Below are 17,502 nucleotides of genomic sequence, written 5' to 3' on the forward strand. Positions count from 1 at the left end.
CAGTATGATCAGGGTCAGAAAGAGGGATTCAGTGAAGCCTCCCTGAAGGTCACAGAACTCTGAGGAAGGATTTGAAGTGAATATTGATTAGAGGCAAAGGCTGTGTGGAAAAGAAATGTCCTCTTCAAGAAAAGCAAGGGAGAATGAACAAGGAAATCAGTCTGGGAAGCCCATGTTGTATGCCCATGTGAAGAGTATCAGCTGAAGAAGCCATGTTTGGCGAAAATTTCTTTAATTCACAATCTCACGACCAATCTGCATAAAGTAGTTACTTTCTTCACCCTGTAGGTACTTAAATCAGCGATCTCTTCCTGTAGTCCTTTGTTCTAATAACCAAACACCCCATAGATAAAATTAACACAGGCAAGTGTGTGTGTGTGTGTGTGTGTGTGTGTGTGTGTAACATATTTCTAAACTCATAGTTCTTTTTGGTTGGCTTTTAATAAAATAATTTAACAAAATGGAAACAAGTATACACCACAAATTCACTGAAAATACTTAAGTAGATGATATATCAATTAGATAAATAAGTACTCCAGGGATACATATTTAATTTTCTCACTAATGTTGCATGTTAACATCATTTTTTATCAGTTATTACTTGTCCTAACTTTACTTTTTGTCACCCAGCTGGAATAGAATACCCCTTTTTATTTTTAGAGACAGGGTCTCACTCTGTCACCCAGGCTGGTGTGCAGTGACAGAGTCATAGCCTACTGCAGTGCCAAACTCCTGTCATCACCCATTTTTAACTGATCAACCATCTTCCTGATTAGGCAGTGTTTCTTACACTTGACTTTTCTACAGAAGTTGGAACCAAGTTTGCATCCAAAGCCATTTTGCAGGGGCTTTCATTTGAGCCCACTCTTACAAGAAGGCAAGACTGCTGCACACTAACTGATGAAAACTGCTCTCATTCAAGAGTCCCAGAATTCTGTATCATCTGAACATAACTGCCAACATCTCATTCACTCATTTACTCACTCACTCACCTTAAAAGAAAATCTACAACATCAACATAAGCAACACGAAACCTCTGTAGATTGTGTTCTCTTTGGGTGAAAAGAAAATCATAGCTGCTTCATTGCCTACTCTACATTTTTTCTTTTGTCCTTCTGATATTTTCCTGAAAAAAGTTATTTCATTCACTACCTCTACTCATTGATATTAGAAACATAGCAACATCTGTTGCCCAAACATAAGATTTTAAAAACCCTGGTAATAGAAAATAAACTAGTGAAGTGATTTCTTCATCTGGTGACCTGTCTCACAAGGAGAAATCATCTGAGTGGATAGAGAGTAATGTAAACCAGTGCAGAACCCAATGATGAAGTGAGTGTTAGATATAAATGCCTTGAGGCTATCAGCTTTATTCATCCCTTCATCCCCACAACCCAACACACCTGTCTGGGAAATGGTAGAAAAAATGCATGTCAGTTTTGATATTTTAGTCAGAAATTTACATCTTTCAGTGTTTGACTCTGAAAATGTAATGTTGGAAATGATTAGGTAAATTAATCCAGAGTTTAAGACAGAGAAAGAAGAGTTCATTCTTTGTTACTGCTGTTAGTGGGAATTTAAGCATGACACAATGTTTTTGGCAGCTCTGTTTTTAAGAAGGCAAATGACTGGATTGCAGATGAGCTAAAATATGCAAATTCTTCACCTGCTTGAACCACTCAAGCAAGTAGCCAGGTGATCCATTCTTCACCACCACATAAGTGGAATGCTGGAAGCAAAACTGCCTCCTCTGCCTGGTTGTGCCCCACTTTTTTTGGATACTTAGTAATGCAGCTCATGTCTGTTTATAGCTACACAACTATAAATAATATGGTCTCCCTCAGGCGTACTGTGAACAATAAAAAGTTTTCAAAAATAATAATACTAAAAGTCAATGAACTATATTAATACAGTATAAAAATACAAAGTTGTTGCCTGGCAATTTCATTGTACAGCATTCACTGAAAATTCTTAACTAGGAGAGATTTTTATGTTACCCCCAGGGAGTCTCCTTTATCTTTCCCTGTACATCTAGATTTAAATGAATGAAAGCAATCTTGTAAAAATCCCATGAAAAAGAGACATAATCTTCCACCTCCAAAGGGGGAAAATCAAATGAAACAAAATTTGTTACTAATAGCCCACTGACAATTTTTACTAACATGGCAGTAATCTCAGCCCCAGAGGAGAGATTCACCATGTCTAGAGCAATGCTTTGCAAAATGTGTCCAAAGCCCACTGCAAAATATAGATTCTTATTGTTCAAGAAAAATAAAAATAAAGGCCACAGTTTAGATATATTCCAAAACCAAATCCCATAAACCCCATAAGCAAAACTTAAGTCATCTTGATTTCCCCAAAATGCTCTCTCTAATCATAAACACAAAACATAAGCTTTATATCCTTGTTAGCCTGATTCAGTGAAATTAAATTGGTCAGCTATAGACACATCAGTTTAAATGTTTTATTTGCCCTAAAAAAGAATGTTAATGTATAACAACCTAGTACAAGAGTGGAAGGAGGGAGGGGATCAGGAAAAATAACTAATGGTTACTAGGCTTAATACCTGGGTGATGAAATAATTTGTGCAACAAATCTCCATGACACAAGTTTATCTATGTAAAAAATCCGCACTTGTACCCCTGAAGTTAAAATAAAAGTTAAGAAGAAAGATATTTCAAAATTCTGTACTTTTGATATTTACTAAAGAATATGGCATTGAATTTTCTGTTATACTACTCATCTCAAAAGCTCAATTATAGAATTTTAGTGGAGTATTAGCTAAAGGATGTTCACTTTATCTCTCCCCATAGATACTCTAAAAGTATCCTTGCAGTTTCCTTGTTGTCAACCCAGATTTCAAGTCAGTAGTTATACTTGACCTGTGCCATCTTAGCCTCTGATAGAACAACTGAACTACTTTTACAAAGCTAGACTTTGTTGTATAGTGTGTTAGCTGCAAGCTTTCTCTGAAATGTTTATTGCAAGCATATGTTCAGTACATCACAATGTTTCCTTTATGAAGACCCCTGGTTTGCTACCAAGGAAAAAATAGCTCCTCCTTAATCATCATATTTTCTCTCTCTTTGCTTTGGCTACCTGGAAGCTAAGAGCCAAATTTATGGCACACTTTAGTAAGCATTAAGTATCTAATATCACAAATTTTATAATGAATTTTAATTCTAGTTGAAATTATTTCCCCTCAATTTTCTTTTTCACCTGTTTGCTTCACTTACTTTAATTTTCATCTTGCTTTTCATATTTTACACCTGAAGCTTCTTGAATTATTTTTGGAACAATGAAGGACATAAGTAAATTTTTATTATCCAAATGACTGAGATTTATAAATTCATAACCATTTGAAGTCCACTAAATATAATTTTATTGTATAAATTTTATATTTTGACCTCTGTTACAAAACCTGCACTATACAAATTTAACATTTAACATTACATATTTAATATTATTGAAAAAAGGTAAAAAAATAAAAGAAACATGCATTTTTCAATAAGTATTCAGAATAATGCAGAGTCAGAAAAAAAACACATTTCTAGTCATTGGCAGATAAGAACTTTCCATAATACATCTTTTTTGTTAACAGTAACAGGCATGTCTGGCTTGCCTGGGTCCAGAGTTTCTATCTCAAATTGCATGAATGAGCGAGCCATAATAAAACCCAAGAATGATTTAGGAACTTAGGCTCAGCTTTTGCTTCTTATTTCTTCTGATAAACGTGTTTCTAAAAGTATAATCTTTAGTGCCAAGAAGTCAATTAACTTAAAAAATTGCTAACTCTGCCAATAACCAGTAATATGAAAGCAACCCTTTTGCATTGGGTGTGAATAAATTAAATGAACACACACCTTCTGCTAAATCCAGCCCTGAGAGAAAGTTGTTTCTCTGTGGTAAGGCTCTTTGTAATGAGAAATTGAAACAGCAAAAGGCATCTGAGTAATCATGTGAAGTTTTCCATGTGGCTTTCAGTTTAGAAGACACTTTCGTTTTATCCAAAGGCACAGAAATCTACAGAGACCTATCTGACCCCAGTGTTTCAGGGAACAGTGATGGCGTCTCCACACATAAACCCTTCTTCTGATGAGATGAGAATTCTACAAAATTGGACAGGTAAAATAAAAATGATGATCAAGATACACATATTGTTGCCAAATTCTCATACAGGTATAAGCTTGTAATACAGTCATGCATCACTTACCATCGGACACACATTCCGAGAAATTCATTAGGTGCTTTTGTTGTTGTATGGCCATCATAGAGTGTACATACACGAACCTAGATGGTATAGCCTACTATACACCTCCACTATATGGTATAACCTATCTCTACTAAGCTACAAACCCTAGCATGTGGCTTTACTGGATACTGCAGGCAGTTGTAACACAATGGTAAGTATTTGTATATCTAAACATAGAGAAGTTACAGCAAAAATATGGTATTATTATTTGATGGGACTATCGTTGTATATGTGAACCATTGTTGACTAAAATGCCATTATGCATCACATGACTGTGTGGATATTGCAAATACAGAGATTGAAAAATTCTGTGCCATTTCTATATTAATTCTGATGCTGGGTACCACCAGACCACGTGGGAGACAGAGAGAGGTAATTACATTTTTGGAGTGTTTTGAGTCTCTCTTTGTGATCTAGAATAGTGGTCAACAGCTGTAGACCATATATTTTCTGTCTCCTGTTTATATAACAAAGCAGTTTTATTGGGACATAATCATACCATCCTCTATGTCTTATCCTTTGCCACAGAAATGATGATTTGCAAAACCTAAAATATTTTCTAACTGGCCCTTTACAGAAAACATTTAATGACATCTGAGCTAAACTGTGGTCATGTTTTTATGAATTTCTGTATATCCCACCTTTTGAAATACATCCTTTAATAATTCTCTCAGAAGCTGTTTACAGAAGGGAAATCAGTTCTTTTTTGTATCCATGGCAATACCTTAATTTCAGTGTTAAATTTGTTTGGCATTTTATATAAGATAATATCTCCTTGTCTTCTAGTACTTGGCATTGCTGATGAAAAAAGTCTGCTGTGATTCTAATTACTGTGTAAAATTTGTCTTTCCTTCCTACTCACACATAAAATTTCACTTTTCTTGATATCTGCTAGTTTCAGGATAATGTTTTGGTGTGGATTTATTGTCTATTCTGATCCATGAACATGCATTTCAATCTTTAGTTTACAGGCTTTGTTTAAAAAAATTGCAGCCATTAGTTTTTGAAATACTAATCTTTTATTTCCTTTAGTCCTCTTCCTTGATTATATGTGTCTGTTGCATTCTGGTACTGTTATTCCATTAATATCTTTTCTGGTCCTTAACTTCTCTTTTATATTTGACTTTATCTCAGTATCTCACTAAAAGGTACCTCACAACCATTTTTTGATTATTTGGATTCCCTCAACTCTGTACAGATTAAAGTTTAGCTAGAATATTTTTATTACAAGTCTATATTTTTCATTTCTACAACTTATTAATTTATTTTCATGTATATTTTTCTTCCTTTTTGCTTTTGGTTTTTATAAGTTTGATTTCTATTATTAAGCCTCTGACTTTAACAATGAAATATTTCTAAGTAATTTTTAGATTGTTCTTTACTTTTATTTTGTATGAATGAATTATTTCCTTATTAGTTAATTCAGCAGCAACCTTCCTTGGCTTGACTTATAAGCTGTGCAAGATTGGTTTGTAGGCTCATCTTAAGCAATTTTAGTGGTGTTGTTGCTTTTGTTATTGCTGTCGCGGTTTTTCTTCTCTTCTACATACCCATTTTTCTTTCGGTACTACCCTGACCTATGATGTCTGTGCCATGCAGAAGTAGGTCTAACACGGGCACCTTGAAGCTCCTATCTCTTGGTGAACTCAGGGATATTTACCTTCCCATTGGATAGGTAATAATATGTAAGTACTAATAATAATGACCATAAGGCTTATTACCTTTTTTCCTATTTCTGTAAGTACTGAAGTACATAAAAGCCATATCGCAGGCAATTAACAATCACATCTTTCCTTCCAAATGTTTTGAGAACATGGTTTTATGCCATGTTCCCAGCTCCACCCGCTTCCTGGCTTCAAATCCGCTTAAACACTGTCACCCCATAGCAGATAAGCTTTTCCCGTTTCCAGATTCAGAGCTCTGTTTTGTTTGATGCTTTGTGTTTTCCTTCCATTTCTAATCTAGAGAAATAACTATTTTTTGAGCATTGATATGTATTTTTATTTCCCTTATTAACATTTAATCTATTACTGCTATATTTTTGTTGCAAAAAAATTAGAGGAATTCGAAGCATACACTTTATTTCACTATGTCATTTTGAGAAGACAGAAGAGTGAACACTGAAATTAGAGAATTAGACTAGTGAAAGTACAGAGTCTAGAGTAGAAGACACATGAAGTACAGTAGTTTCTTTTAGCTAAGGCCTTTTATGATCAGTTAATGATATATCTTTATTTGATTTATAAATGGCAGGATAGATTAAGGTTAATAAACTACTCATTTCATAAAGGATATGTGATTGTTTTAAACTCATCATCTCTCTTAGGAATGTCCACACATTTTACTAAGTGACGGTAGTTGCAATGGTGGGTTCTAATGACATTTGTTTATTCTAGTCTAGTGCCCTAATTAGATCAACCTTGTAATCAAACATACCATGTGACTGGATAGAATTATTTAACCTTTCAAGGCTTCAGTTTTCTTATCCATTAAATGAAGATGTTTATAGCATAGGATTTAACTGAGTAATTCCATCCATTAATAGGATCATATCCCTATGGAAATCATCTAAGCAAAACAGTCTCATATAATTTAGAAAGAAAATATTAGAAATAATCTAAATATCCGGCCGGGCGCGGTGGCTCAAGCCTGTAATCCCAGCACTTTGGGAGGCCTAGACGGGCAGATCACGAGGTCAGGAGATCGAGATCATCCTGGCGAACACGGTGAAACCCCGTCTCTATTAAAAAATACAAAAAACTAGCCGGGCGAGGTGGCGGGCGCCTGTAGTCCCAGCTACTCAGGAAGCTGACACAGGAGAATGGCGGGAACCCGGGAGGCAGAGCTTGCAGTGAGCTGAGATCCGGCCACTGCACTCCAGCCTGGGCAACAGAGCAAGACTCCGTCTCAAAAAAAAAAAAAAAAAAAAAAAAAAAAAAAAGAAATAATCTAAATATCCAATAATTAAGAATCAATTTTGCTATAAAATATCACACTATAATATTTAGTAATCAATCTGATAAATTCATGGATATTGACTAAGTAAAGAAGTTGGTAAACTTATATAAGTAAACATTAAAAATAACTTATAATGAACAAAGGCATGAAAAGGTGTTTAATTTCATTAGTTTTTAGGGACATCAAATTTAAACCACAATATGATATCTACCAGAAAGACTAAACTAGGAAACACAAATACCACCAAGTGTTGGTGAGACTCTGAAATTCTCAGACATGCTAAAGGAAGTGTAAATTGCATAACCTTTTTGAAAAAACGTTTGCCAGTGTCTCCTGAAGCTGAATATATTTAGCCTTAATGACACAAAATTTCCACTCCTTGGCTTATGACCACAAGAAATACCTGTACCTATTTACCAAAAGATACATACTAAAATCTTTATAGATGTACTATGTCTAATAGCTCAATACTGCAAGATATCTAAGTGCCCAAACACAGTAGACTAGATAAAGAAATCATGGCATATATCACACAGAGGAATACTATACAGGAATGAGAATAAACAATCTGTAACTAGTCATAATAACATGAGTAAACCTCACAAGTAAAATGGAGGAAGGCAGACAGTTCCTCCCCGCCCCCCCCCCCAAAAGAAAGGCATCTGCCATAGAATTCCATTTATATCAAGTACAAAAATCAACCACTGGGGTTAAAAGTCACAATAGCAGTTATTCTTGTTGGGGGATTAGTGACTAGAAAGAGCACAAAAGAGGCTTTTCAGGATGCTACCAATGTTTCTTGTTCTAGTCACTGATTACACAGATGTATGTAGTTTCAGAAAATTTAGATTGTATATTTATGTTATATGTTATAAAATATGTTAGATGACAATGAAAATTGTATATATATGATAGAGCTTTACAAGCTTAATGGTTTTTCAAACTCAACTCCTAAATTCCTCAGGATCCATGAAGATACTTCAAGGCTAGTTCTTGCTTCTGATTATAGGTTTGGTTTGCTTTTGTTCTCTCAGGAGTACACTGTTTTCCTACACTCATAGCTATAGAATAAGAATAATTTTGTTTCTAAAAGAGTAATCAATTATGTAACTAGAAAAAGTATTTTTAACTTCCTGAATCAATAGAATAAACTTGCAAAGAGATTATAAAAGTTACATCCACAGAAAACTTTAAACATTGAATAGAATTTAACATTCATGTCACATTCTCCTCCTTACATCTTTCCAGCCCTTAATTTTGAGCCTGGTCATAGCATCCTTCCACAGGTTTTAACTTGCCTTATAAAACTGGGTCCAGGTAAGAGAAGTAGGAGCCTCATGATATTACTCATCAGCCCAATGTCACCAATTCATTAAATAGAGTATACTGACAGCTGGGACCCTGCCTCACTTGCAAGTACCCTGCTTGGATTCCTAGCCTTCCAACTTCAAAAGTTACCACTCTTCCATAGCAAACAAATATCTGCATGCTAGAATTTCTGCCAGTTATCTGCTCCAGCAGACAGTTTTCCATTATAATTAAAATTGCTAAGAGCACTGTTGCATTAATCATTTCTTTTCTCTGACGTATCTTTTGGTTTTGCACATCCAGATAGTCTCAAAGTCAGACGTTCCAACTGAATCATTGAATTTGGCCTACAAACTCACAGATTGCATCCAATTTTGTCTGATATTCTGAAGCATTCTATTACTATGCCTGCTTTTCCTAAAAGCCTTGTGTGATGGTTAATATTGAGTGTCAATTTGATTGGATTGAAGGATGCAAAGTATTGATCCTGGGTGTGTCTGTGAGGGTTTTGCCAAAGGAGATTAACATTTGAGTCAGTGGACTGGGAAAGGCAGACCCACCCTCAATCTGGGTGGGCACAACCTAATAAGCTGCCAGTGTGGCCAGAATAAAAGCAGGCAGAAGAACGTTTAAAGATTAGACTGGTTTAGTCTTCTGGCCTACATCTTTCTTCTGTGCTGGACGCTTCCTGCCCTTGAATGTCGGACTCCAAGTTCTTCAGCTTTGGAACTTGGACTGGTTTCCTTGCACCTCAGCTTGCAGAAGGCCTATTGTAGGACCTCAACTTGTGATCATGTGAGTCAATACTCCTTAATAAACTCCCCTTTATATACACATCTATCCTATTAGTGCTGTCCCTCTAGAGAACCCGGACTAATACACCTAGCTTAAAAGCAAATAAACAAGCCATCAAAGAAATATCTGCAAGAACTGCTAACCAGTTTCCTTAAGGCCAGAATGTGCTACTATCTGAACTCAAGTGAGCACCCTCAATGATGTACCCTAAGCCTGTGGAGTCCTTATGACCTTTGTCAAGAAGGTCAAGAAGAAGACTTTAAACGCCATTTATAAATTCATAAACCAGAGATCCAAAAAGAAACACTAATGTTCAAGCAATCTCAGCCTTCATCAGCCAGAAAGATTCTGTTAGCTAAATCTGCCTGCTCCTCAAATCTTTAAGATTCCAAACCAAAAATCAACTGATTAAATGTGACTTCAGGTTCTTCTTCAAATGAGAGTTTAGGTTGTCTGTTAGGCACAGATTTAGATTCTAATTGGTCCTCAGCATATACAAACACTAGCCATCTATTTATCATCAAACCCATCAACTTCATAACATTAGAAGTGTGACAGATTTTCAGTCCTGGTCTGATCTGAGCCCTAGTTTATATGAAATTCCTGTTTTGAAAGGTCTTGTTTGTGGTAAGAAGTCATGCTCCCAGGTTCCATTTCTATAATCACTGCAGACATAAGAAATTGATTATGACGCTCTTACAATGTTGCAGTTTCACAATACATCCTCATAGAACCATTCAAGTAGATACCACTAATCAGTAAGAGTTTTTATGAGAGATAAAATATGCTGAACCTCAAGCTTACACCCTGCACAAGTTTCAGTTTAATGCATTATAGCCTACTTTAACTCAAAAACATAGTGGAAATTTTGGCTTATAAAGAAATTAATTAAAATACACACATACAATCCCTGTTTTCTAATTTTTCATGTTTCTGACTCCTAGCATTGCCATAGCTCATACCACATATGTATTTATTGCGTTCTATTTAACTACTTCACTAAGCCCTTCCTTAGTTTATGATTTACTTCTTGCCTCTTTGGCATCCTATCACATGTGATAGGGCTATGCAAGGTGTTAGTATTCTGGAGACAGGAGATCAATTCTGCTTGGTCAACTCACTTCTGAGGACATTTGGCTACACCAGCAACTGGCAATATATTATGTGATTCATTCTGTCTGGTACTTTCTTTTATCTTATACTACCTAAAACTTTTTATTATTTTCGATTACACTGTTATTTCTATCCACTGATTCCTGCTTATGCAAGTGTTTAAAAAATTATTTTTTATAGACAGAAATATAAGAAACAATATTCACACAAGTCCACACCTCCTCCTATTTTTCAAATTAATAAACAATTATATCCTCTTGTGTTCATTCTTCTTTCACAAGGCCACTTAGTGAAATTCCATTTTAACATTATTTTTCAACCATGTAATTATTAATACTATTTTACTAGCCATAAATATTTTATTTGCACTAATTTCCTTCTCAACAAAATTCCTTTTTTGTTACTGATTGAGGTATTCAGTAAGCAGTTCCTGAGCTAAGTAACTGCTTGAGGGTAATTCCAAATCTTATCCTAGAAAAAATATTTCTCTTGGATTAAAAAAAAAAAGTAACAAAAACTAGACACCAGGAAGAAGCTTATTCTTTGAATGTATCAGTTTTTAACTGTGACAAGGACTCAAACTACTCCTTTAAGATTTGTACTGTCCTCATAGAAGCCAGTAGAGTTGACAATGCAGGAGTAGTACATGACAGTAGGAACACAGCATTGTACATTTTCTTCTCATTACCTAACAGGCTCTGATAAGTCAGAGGAAATGAAGATCTATGAAAATTGACAGTGACCACAAGCACAACTCAAACATTTTGGTATCCAGGAACTATCTCTCTAACAGGGTAGAATGGGCTCTAGAAAAGTCTCAGGCTTCTGCTGCCTAAAAACTAATGCTTTGAAATGCAAATTCAAACTTAACTCCCAACACAGAGACGTCAGTCAAAAGACACCGTTGATAGCCTTTAGGTGGCTAAACTAATCTCATGCCAAGACAGAAACATAAATTTTGAAGTAATTTGCAAAGTAAAATGTGAAATATAACTTTGAAGGACCCAGAATGATGACCTTTATTAATTTGCCATATGGACTCAAACTTCTGCAACACCATTCTCTATAGCAAGCCTTGCCTTGGCAGGCCCAGAATAATTTTCAGTGCAAAGTCACTGATAAAGTTAATATTTCCTACAGTTTGAGGCATCATAGATAGGCTTTCCAATTATTTTTAGTTTCAATTAGATTGGTGAATTTCTCAGTGGCTCACCTAAGTCTAATCATATAACTATGTTTCATTTAATTGAAAATGACTAGCTAAAAATGTCTGGATATTTTTTAAAAAGTAAACTTCAGGTGATGAGAGTTTTCTCAGATTCATTTTCTCAATATTCCAAACTAAACTTCCAATGTCATTATTCAATGGATGACAGACCTTGGATCAGACTAGACCAAATACTGGGGTAGAGTAATTATAATGCAAAGAAGAGCAGAGTGTGACTTATGGAGTATAGCTTAGTGGTTAGAAATTTTAGCATTCAATTTCCAGCCCTAATAACAAATTAATTTTAGCATTGCTAAGGCTCAGGGTCTGTTAAATATAAATAATAATGGTACTTAAACCTTTGTTGGATATGGTTGATGAATGCTTGGTCTCCGTTGCAACATCCTTCTTTTGGGTCTTCCTCTAGAGAAATGAAAACAGTATTTCCCATACTCTCTTAGAGCTAGAATTCTGCTTTCAAGATATGTTGCACCAACTATTTGTATCTCTGCAAGTTTGAAAGTGTAAATGAGGCACAGGCTACCTTCTTGCTGCCTTTTGGCTATGGAAAACAAAAGCATAAAGATGTGAATTTCGTTTTTCTCTCCAGTCATATTCCAGTATTCAGCCCCAGTTTATGATGGTCTACAGTCCACTGCGGAAGGACCGCAGCCAGACTATGCATTCCAGGTCTCCAGACATCAGCTTCATGTGAGTTGATAGTGCAGTTGCTCCATCAGTGGCTTGCTGATGCTGGTTTCCCGACCTGTTGATTAGGTTATAACTACGCCACCTCATAGTCCTTTAACCTGTACATTTAATAGTGGTCTTTGATTTTGGCAGAAGTAGCAGCTCCCCTAGTGGGGCAGTTATGTCGTGTTTGGGAGATCATTCCCGTAAGCTCACCCTAATGTCCATTCATCAAGCCTATCGACTGAATTCCTACTCCCTAATTAGGGAATTTCTAATACCCTATGTTAAATCTCCTTATTATTGAGGTAAAATTTATACACAGTGAAACACAGATCTTAAGTATAAAATTTGATGAGTTTTGATAAAATTATTAATGACTGACTATACCTTCATCAAGTATAAAACATTCTTGTCACACATCACCACAGAAATTTCCTTCATGGCCCTTTCCAATCCATTTCTACATTCTGCAAGCCACCTCTTCCGAGGTCTACAACCACAAACCAGTTTTGCCTCTCTAGGAAATCATATAAACAGGTTCAGGCAGTATGTGCTTTTTTGCTTCCGGATTTTTTTGACCAAAATAATTTTGACATGGATCCATGTTGCTGTGTGTATAGTTCATTCATTTTTTTATTGCTATATTAATGGAATATAGTATTCCATTGATGAACTTTTTTTTCAGTTTGGGAATATTACTAATAAAACTGTTATAAACATTCTTGGTAAGAATTTTTTGTGTGGACATGTTTCCTCCCTTAAGTAAATACCTAGGAGTAGGATTTCTATGTCAAAGGTGATGTTTATGTTTTACTATAAGGAGCCATCAAATAGTTTTCTAAACTGATTTTAGCAGTTTACACTTCTACCAGCAATGTACAAGTATTCCATTTGCTCCACATTCTTATCAATCTATTTAAATTTTGCTATTCTAATGAACATAAAGTGGTATCTACTCCTGGTTTTAATTTTGATTTACCTGATGACTAATGATACTGAGCATCTTTCATGTGCTTTCTCGTCATTCTTGCGTCTTTTTTGTGAACTGCCAAGTCTTCTGCCCTTTTGTTTTATTGGGTTGTTTGTCCGTATTGAGGTATAATCAACATGCAAAAATGCACCAGTGTTATATATTTTTTGATGACTTCTGGCCTATGCCTCTGCCTGTGTAAACTAATTCACTTAAAATATAGAGTATTTTCATCTTTACAGACATTTTCCTTCTTCTTTCACTAAATCCACACTCCCTCAAAAGCAAAAACTTTCTGATTTCTAACACAATTAATTTCAAGATTTGCTGGTCTTGGACTTTATATAAATGGTATTTTAAATACTATTTTGTGTGTGGCTCCTTTCATATGATTAATCCATGTTGAAATTCATCAGTGTTGCTCCCTATCAGTAGGCTGTTCTTTTTTTTTTTTTTTTTTCATTTATTCCTGACAAGTGTTACTTTGTTTAACACAGTAAGTCTATCCATTCTTTTCTAAATGGACTTCGAGTTGTTTCAAGTAGTGAGCCATTATAAATAAAGCTTCCATAAGCTTTCTTGTGCAGTTCTTTTGTAGACATGTTTTCATTTCTCTTGGGTCAATACCAAGGAGTAAAATTGCAGGGTCATTGGGTAGATTATATTTAATGTTATAAGAAATGGCCAAACAATTTTCCAAACTAATTGAGCCATTTTGCACTCTCACCACCAATGTAGGAGAGCTCCATTTCTCCAAATTGATGAAAATATTTAGCATTGTCAGTCTTTTCAATTTTACCTACTCTTGTGGAACAGTGTATCAATGCAGTTTTGAGTTTTCATTTGCTTATTGACACTCTTATGTATTTTTATAACATGGCTGTTTAGATTGTCAATTTTTAACTTGGGTTGTTAATCTTTTGCTTGTTGATTTTAGTAGGTCTCCATATACTATCGTAAAGTCTTTCTTAAATATATGTTATAAATGTATTTTTCCTAGACTATAGCTTTCAATTAGAGTTTGTTTTAATCAGAAATTATCATGTTTACAAAAGACCATTTTATCAGTGTTTTTCTTTTATGATAAGTTTATGTTCTGACCAAGGAAACATTTCCTACCCCAAAGTCTTGAAGATATTCTCTATGTTTTTTTTTTTTCTTTTAAATACTTTATTGTTCTAGGCTTTATTTCATGTCTATGATTAATCTCAAATTAATTTTTGTGGACAGAATAAGATTGGTTTTAAGATCTAATTTTTTCATAATTCAACCAGCTGTTTCAGCACCAGTTATTTGTTAAAGCTTCCCAACGAATGGCCTTGGTGGCTCGTTAAAAAACCAATTGCTCACTTGTGTAGGGGTCAATTTACATACTCTATTTCATTTGACTGGTGTATTTGTGTCTCCACTGCACCAATATCATGGTCTTTTGATTACTATAGCTTTGTAGTAAATGTCGAAATCAGGCAGTGAAGGTCCTCCAAGTGTATTCTTTGTCAACATTGTTGTGGCTGTTCTAGATTATATTTTTTTTTACATTTTAGAAATAGCTTAACTATTATTTTCAAAAGAGCCCACTTGAATTTGATGTGGATTACGTTGCATCTCTTAATAATTTAGAGCGGTTTTTTATTCCTTCTTGCACATTCATCTTATGCTTCCATCTGGCACCCTTTCCCTTCATCCTGAGTATCTTCTTTTAGCATTCATTGTAGTGTAAGCCTGCTCTCGCAAGTCTTGACACTCTTAAATATTTTTATTCACCATCATATTGAAGGATATTTATCTAGGAAAAGAATTCAGGTTGGTATGATTTTTTTTTCTTTCAGCAATTTAAAAATTTTGTCCTATTTCTTTCTGGTCTCTGTTGTTTCTGCTGAGTGAGCAGTAGTTAAATTCATGTTACCTTGTGTATAATATGTCTTTTTCTATCTGGGTTTATATCTGCTCTGCATCATTGACTATAATATGCCAATGTGGGATTTTTATTTATTTATTCTGTTTTTAAAATGTTACTTACCTCTTTGGAAATACAGGTTGAGGTCTTTCATCAATTTTGGAAAGTTCTCATCTAGTGGTTTTTCAAATATTTCCCTTGATCCATCCATTTTGTCTCTTCTCTCTTCTTCCCTTTTGGGACTTTTTACACCAGAGGTTATCAACCAGGTGCAATTTTTTTCCCCAGGAGACATTCAACAATGTCTAGACACTGTATTTAGTTGTCAAGACTAGAAGGTGGATTGCTACTAGCATCAAGTGGGTAGAGGTTGGGATTGCTACCCATCATTTAACAATACACAGGATATCCCCAACAACAAATAATTATCTGACCCAAAATGTCAATAGTGCTGAGGTTTAGAAACCCTGTGTTTGACCACGTAATATTGTTGCATAGGTCTCAGATATTTTGTTTTGTTTTCATTTAACTTTGTCTTCTGTATTTCAGTTTTGATACTTTCTACTGAATTGTCTTTAACTTTATTAATCTCTTTCTCTGCAATATTCAGTCTGTTATTAAGCCCATGAGAAAGTCTTTATTTTTGATATTATATTTTTCATTTCCAGTATTTTACTTGAGCATCTACATCTGTGCTAAAATTCACCATTTCTTTCTCACTTGGCTCCCATTTCCACTACAAACTTTGCCATTTTATCATAATTGTTTAATGTATCTTTCTTACAATTCTAACATATGGGCTATATCTACGTCTGTTCTATTGACTGTTTTATGTCTTGACCGTAGGTCACATTTTCTTGCTTCTTCATATGTCTGTATTAATATTATTATTTATATCATAGAGATTTTGTGTAACACAATAGAGAGTGATGTCATTAATATCTGTCTTCAGGAATTAGCATGCCTCTTCTCCTAGGTTGCCGGACTGTGGGCTGAGTCAATCAAATCTATAGTCAGTTTTGGCACATGGCAAATTTAGTTTGACTGAGTTCACTTCTGGTTTTAACCATTTTGAGGGTAACATGAATCTATTCCTGGTATTAAGGCCTGTGATGTGAAGATTGTAAGGATTCCGGATTTGCCCATACTTCTCAAATACAGTGACCCCTTGGTACACACAAGGGATTGGTTCCAGGACCTCTGTGTAAACCAAAATTTGTACATACTCAAGCCTACAGGCAGCCCTGCAGAACTGACACGTATGAAAAGTCAGCATTCCATATATGCAGGTTTCACATCCCAGAACATCCTATAATATACACCCCAACAACATTTGGTTGAAAAAAACCTGCATGTAATTAGACCCATACAGTTCAAACCTGCATTGTTTAAGGGTCACCTGTAAGTTGCTAGCTTTCAGAACAGAACTTTCAGTACTTCCCCTACTTCAGAGCCTGGCTTTCAGGTTTTTAGATTGATGAAAGTATTCTTTGCTTTCTGGTAGCACCTCCTCCTTTCTGGATTTGAGGGTTTTCTTTTAGCCTTGCTGCCCAGTACGATAATGAATAGAGGTAGTGACTGTGTGTTTACTCACTTGCTAATTCTCGATCCTGAAGAAAAGGTGTTCACTATGTCATTAGCATGATATTAACTGCAGTTTTCCTGCAGATATGCTTTATCAGAGTGAGAAACTCTTCTTCTACTCCGAAGTGGCTTGGATATTTTTTCACAATGAGTATTGTCTTTTGTCAAATGGATTGTCTGAAATTTTAAAAGATGATTGCTTTTCTGCTTTACTGTATTTAAGAACATTATATTGACTTTTTGGATTTTAATATTTTGAGTTTATATAGAGCAAAAGTCACTTTTTATTGTAAATTTCTATGAATTTTTACATCTGTATGGATTCTCTTTACCAGAACTAGAGAGAAGACACAGAAAAAAATTCTACAGCTCAAATAATTATCTCATTTATTGCATTTTATTCTGAACATCCTCCCAGCCTAACTTCTGACAGTGACTAATCTGTTCTGTCTTCCCATATATCACCTTTTCTAAAATGTCAAATAAATGGAATTATACAATATGTAACATTTTAATACTGGGTTTTTTAATCTAGCCTAATGCATTTGTGATTTGTCCATGCTGTTGTAAACAGCAATGGTTTGTTCCATTCTATTACTTAGTAGTATTCCATTAGATTGATTTGTTAATAACAAACTAATCTTAAACCCTTAAATTAAAACCTAGCTGGTCATAGTATAATTTTACTGTATTTTGTTATATATTTCTAAATTGAGTTGCCATGT

Source organism: Rhinopithecus roxellana, chromosome 6 (genome assembly GCF_007565055.1).
Source record: "Rhinopithecus roxellana isolate Shanxi Qingling chromosome 6, ASM756505v1, whole genome shotgun sequence".
NCBI lineage: Eukaryota > Metazoa > Chordata > Mammalia > Primates > Cercopithecidae > Rhinopithecus > Rhinopithecus roxellana.